The sequence below is a fragment of the Corvus brachyrhynchos genome, unplaced genomic scaffold (genome assembly GCF_000691975.1).
Source record: "Corvus brachyrhynchos isolate BGI_N302 unplaced genomic scaffold, ASM69197v1 scaffold70, whole genome shotgun sequence".
Classification (NCBI taxonomy): domain Eukaryota; kingdom Metazoa; phylum Chordata; class Aves; order Passeriformes; family Corvidae; genus Corvus; species Corvus brachyrhynchos.
In genome coordinates this window covers 719,960-725,795 of record NW_008236217.1, presented here as the reverse complement: position 1 = coordinate 725,795, position 5,836 = coordinate 719,960, and the positions used below count along the sequence as shown (strand labels likewise).

Below are 5,836 nucleotides of genomic sequence, written 5' to 3'. Positions count from 1 at the left end.
GACATGGACCCAGCCAGAGGGAGGCTGCTGCATCTGCACAAACTGCTGCGGTGGAACCTTGGATTTTCTGTCAGACTGCTGGACGAAATCACAGCTTCCTTGCTGGTATGCTCTGGCTCCCTTTCAGCTTCACAAAAGCAGCCTGTCCTGCAGAGTCTTGGAATTCAAAAGTTGCTTTGGCTTGTTTACCTTTAAGTTGGTTATGCTGCTGTGTCTGCAGTGCTGCTGGAGAAAAAAACACGTAGGAAAGGAAGGAAAGAAAATGGATTCCTGCAGGCTTTTACTGTCAGTGGTGCAGGAGCATGAATAAACAGTGCAGACAGCTAAAAAGATTGTGCTAAGTGGTGCAAGAGTGTAAAAGCTTTCCAATGTGCCATTCCATTGTGTTTGCTTGAGTATTGTATATAGGCATATAAAGAGGGAACTGTTCAGCCTTAAGGCCATATTCATGAACTGAGATGGCTGAGTGAAAAACTCAAAACTCTGTCCTGTTCTGCCAAAAAGACTCTCAATAAGCAATCTGAGCTGATCTGCAAAAATTGTTTCTGGTCTCCAACTGATGTCATTTCTCCAAGCACAACATTAACAAAATAAAAAAAAAAAAAAAAAAAAAAAAGGAGAAGGGTGATCAGACCTTGCAATTCAAAGTCTATGTATACCTCTCAGAGACTGAAGTTTTAGATGTCTCCTTTTGAATTTCCAACTGCAAGGACAACAAGGCCAGGATTCCCTTATTCTAGTCACACTAAAGAAATTATATTGGTTCTAAAATACCAAATTACTTGATCTAAATCTGAGTGATCCCAACTGCATAGGCAACAACCCTCTTATGGCTAATACTGGTGAGCAGGTATCAGCAAAATGTGAAGACATCCAGAGCCACAAACCCTTTAATACAGTGATCTGCCTTAGCACTGTGAGTATGCTAAGGTGTCAAAAACACTAAAGTCACTAAATCTTGATGCACCTCCCCGAAACTGTCAGTGTAATATTTGTGGGTTTTATGAAGAGTCTGATGGTTGAGACTTCTTCTTTTAGCTTTCCTAATAAATATCACCATGCTGATCTACCTATTAGTCTTAATACACTGAATTACCTTTACGGCTTCTCCTGTCACTATAATATGGACTTGGGATTTGCCTTGAGTATATACTAAGTGTATTTGTTTTTTACTTTCTGCATAGTCACATCTACATCTCAGGGCACAGTTTCACTAAGCCCAGGTGCTGGAACAGGAGTGCTCATGCTTGTCTGATCTTGCAGTCAGCTGGATCAGCCCACTGACCCAGCTGAAAAACAATCTGCTATTTTTCTATGGCAAGTTTTCAACCGGATCAGCTTGCTGATCTCTTTGATGGCATAGTCACAAGTACTTTGCCAACATAAGGGTGGAGGGGGACATGCAAGATGGAGGATAGTGCCATCCTTTTTGATTTCAGTCTGCATGAACATCTCTTAAGCCTCACCATGAAGGCAAAGTTCACCATACACTCGGACAGCAGAGATCCTGGATAAGCACAGTTCTACCATGCTTGAGTCTGTATTTATAGTCACCAGACCTGCACTACCTTAACTTCAGAGGATTTACTCCAAAGTTATAGTTGTCTGAGGGGTAACTCAGGCAATCTCTGTACAAGGAGCAGCCGGTATGAAGGAAGGAAGATATGGATCATCGCCAGTGCAATGTTGTTGAAAACATTTAATCACTATTTAGTTTGACTTCTCAGCTTTGCTAACCTTTTAGAAATTTTCTGGATGTAGAAGTCTTTTCTTATACCAAGAGGAAGCTTCTTCTGAATTTCAAGGAGACAAAATGTAGCACAGAACACTATGAAATACTATAGCAGAAAAATCTGTCTGACACAGAGACCTAAAACCATTCCTGCATTGGTGCTGTAGTACCTTCCTGTCATAAGGTGACCAGGAAATCTGTTTGCACATCTGTCTGGGCATTTCTAAATATTTTGATGGCATTTAGAGTTTTGCTTGGAAGATAGACATCTGCAGTAGGTAAGTGGATCTTGATCTTTGTATTACCTAACTTCTCCTTACAATAAATTCAACATGCAGTTGAAACAAAAATTCTTATATGGTGAGTGGGGAGAGTAACCTCCAGAAGGGAACTCAATCCACCCAGTAGCTATGCATATGTGGGGTGAACTGAACCCTGAAAATGCCCCTCTCCCTTCCTCACCACTGAAGGTGAAAGAAGCCAAGACCTTAAACTGAAGAAGGAAAAGAACTCCTCTGGACTCACTAAAGGATGAATCTGAACCAAAAAAACCCCAGATTCATGAAGATGAAGTGGGCTGTCAGAGTAATCTAGAGCTGTGCGTGTCAGGTGCTGTCTAAGCAAGGCACAGGTGAGTCAGAAACTTGTGCAAGCCTGTTTTATTCTAACTTCTTGAGCTATCATTAACTTGTGGAACTCAGGCTGCTGGGAAGTGCCAGGGACAATGCAGTTGTATGGGCATGGGGAGAGGGGTCTCTTTTCTCAGGTAGGTGACTGCTGTGGGCAGAGGAAGCACACACTGGGCAGGAGTGCAGAGGTCCAAAGCCAGGGCAGAGTTTAGATCCTGCTCACCCTGAGTGTGTGCCCACCATACTGGAAGACAAGCACAAGCACTTGATGTAGGTCCAGAAGTCTGCAGCACTTGAAAGTCTGGAAATGCTCCTCTGGCAGAGAGTGAAAGTGTCAGGCTTACAAGTTTTTCTGCATATTGGACAAAGTCAATTTGTCACTTGCTGGCTCCAGTCCAGGTAGGACATAAATCTTACGCTGAGTACAATTTTAAACAGACATTTCTGCTCAGATAAGAGGGCAAGTGTGTGTAATTTGGGAGCAGAAAAGCCTCAATGCTGCGTGCACTCAGTGCTGAAGCAGTACCGTTTCCAGGGCCTGCGTGTGTCACAGCTGACGGCAGTGGAGCCTGAGTGATGGAAATGGCTTCCTCCAGAGAGAGCAGGTTTGTTGCTATGCTATTTCTGAGCCCTCTGCTTACTCCTGTTACTGGAAAGGACTTATGTTTGTTTCTAAATCGGTGTCTATTGATTAGCACTTAGTAACTGGCTGCACAGCTTAATATAATGATCATAGCTCTTGCTTCTTTCCTTATTTCTGATGCTCAGAAGACTGTTCTTTCTTTTTTTAGTTGCAGGATGTTCTTGTTAGCTCAGGTTAGCACTGTGCGTACTTCACAGTCCAGGGTATTTGGGATTTTCTTTTGAAGCATTTTATACTGGCAATGAAGAGAAAACAAAGTGAATAATACTCATTTTGAATGAAGTTGTGGCTATATACCAAAACATTACTGGGGTGTAAAATACCACATAGCTCATCAGTTTTTACTGCACTAGGTATTTGGTTGGCTCTATTACAGAAAACACTTGGTTTTCCAACAAGTATATTAATTACACTTACAAACTATACTGTCTGTACGTCTATGCTTTGGTTGAAAAATAAAATTAATCAGAGGAGTCTGTTAAGATTTGCCCTTAAAAGATACTCATTGTAAATACCACATTAAAAAATTACTGCTACCTGAGCAGGTACTGGATTCTCTCTGTACTAGTTTCCTGACTGGGGCATTACACTTTTTGTGATTATATCTCTAAATAACTTTTACTTATCTCATGCGTTCCAGCTCCTTTCCCGAGGAAAACCTGGTATCAGATGTCAGTTATTGGTTACAGGAATTTATTCAAGCATTTTCTTCAGCAATTTCTACTAACTTTCATCCTGATAAGAGAGTTAATTGAAAACACCAGTAATACTACATGTGGTTACACAAGTGGCCAAAAGCAATTCTCATCAATATTTCCTGTAGATGTTCAGTCAGATGCTCACAAAGATGGCAACAATAGCTCCAGTGTAGTCCAGTGGAAAGAGATTGTATGGACCATTATTGTATGCAGTGTGTCCTCTCATGTGATATTCATGCCCCAGCCCTATCCACAATGGCTCTCTAATATCTGCTTTACCGCAGATCAGGTTAGGTTATTGTTCTTCAGGACTTGTTGGGGAAGAGGATCAGACTAAGCTCCTGTTGAGGTTTCTTGGGGAGCTCATCTATCAGCATTTCCAGGAGTGCTGCTGTACCATTCACCTCTGCTTCCAAACACTGCAGCAATGCCCACTGCAGGTCTCCCAGCCACAAGCCACTGTCCAGGCAATACTGCCTAGGATAACATAGAAGTTTCCAGATGGATCCTTTTCCAGCTGCCGGATCTGAGGTGCAGTGGTGCCAAACTCCTGATGAAGACACAGATACACTCATTTCCCCATCCAGCAGTTCTGTAGTTGCTAGTCTTCATTTTGCAACCCAAGAACCTCAGTTTTTGGTCAGAGTCTGGATCTAAAAGAGGTCACAAAGAATTGTTTCAGGTGCAGCATGGAACTGTCCTGGCAGGCTGCTGCTAGGAGGTGTCTGATGACAACATCATGAAATCTGGGAGATGTCTTTGAGATTTTGGCTCTTCCTACACAGTCCTGTCATGTCCTGAAATCAACTCGGACATCTCTCAACTATTCATGACCAGTAGGAAATGAAAGCTGATCATCACCTTCTTTTCTAAGAAAAGAACTTCAGACTGGTGTTTGCACTAGGGGACTGAGTGGAGTAGCCCAGCAGACTACATACTCCATCCTCTCCCACTGTACAACAAGGCCCCTGTTTGAAAACTTAGAAAAAGCTTCAGGTGTCTGGGACTGGTGTCCAAGCCACCATGACTATAGACAGAACTGATATGGACACCATGGAGACAGAAGAAAGACTCTTGCATCTGGAATAATATCTCTACAGTGCATAAGTTAGATCCGTTTTGCTTACACTGGTGCTGCCTTACCAGGCCAGTTCTTGAATACATATTTTTCACAAGGTGATGCTGGAGACCAGAGGTTCTCCCATGTGGCATGCACTCTACATACCAGCTGCTTTAACACATCCTACTTGTACTGAACATGCTCAGGAAATCCTGTTCTAACACTTTGGATGCCACCAGAAGCGTCACCTCAGCAGCACTAATGCTGTCCCAGCCAGTGGTAGCAATGCTAGGCCGTTTAAGAAAGCTGGATGTCTGCTCCTGTTAACACAAAACCTCTAGGAGAAGAATCAGAAAGATTACAAAAATTAGAAGATCATACTAATGTAGACAGCTGATGCTCTTTTAGCAGCAACATACAAAAATTTTTAGTCATCCTTCAGAGGATTCTAATCTATATCTTGGCAGGATGGTAAAACAAAACCACAATCACAGGATATACAAATGACTCATGCCAGGGGGTTCTGCTTCTTCTTCTTCTCCAGTGTTCCACCTAAAACACAAAAATGCAGAATGTAATGTAAGAGTCAAAAAAGGCTGGTAATGGTATCTTTGGCTCTGTGCTCCACTGCTCTCACAACAGCCTCCCTCCCAACCCAGTGAACAGTGTAACAGCTCCTAACATTCTGCTTGCACAGCCGTAAGAGAAACACAGTGCAACTCAGTCACAGATGGAAGCTGTCATTGCAATAAAATGGCCAGAATCAAATCGTGCACCTACATTCAGGGAGATTTTGAAAGGAGATGCTAAGAAAGTTTCCTTCCTTAACTTCATCGTGACCTAAAATAACAACAAACAGCAATACACATCCTTAATATTTAAACACTTTCAAACAAAAGAGACATTTTTGTTTCATTTCAGTCTTTGGTTTTTGTTGTTTCTTTTTATTACTAAAACAGGAGAAAGGATAGTCTTGTGATTATAATCACAGGCTACAAGTCAGGAGATCAACATCAAGCTTTTCAAAATTTTTCTCAGTAGTTTTGGTCACTGTTTGCCCTAGGAAACAGTGAG

The 5,836-nt window shown here is 42.1% G+C and overlaps 1 long non-coding RNA gene across 1 annotated transcript; it reads right to left on the bottom strand.

Moving 5' to 3' along the window:
* Positions 1 to 263: 263 nt before the first annotated feature.
* On the bottom strand, positions 264 to 5,830 carry LOC108449341. Its single transcript, XR_001865503.1, has 2 exons — positions 5,543 to 5,830; positions 264 to 5,314 (listed from the first exon to the last, which is right to left on the bottom strand). It is a non-coding gene; the product is annotated as an uncharacterized LOC108449341 (long non-coding RNA).
* Between the last annotated feature and the right edge of the window lie 6 nt (positions 5,831 to 5,836).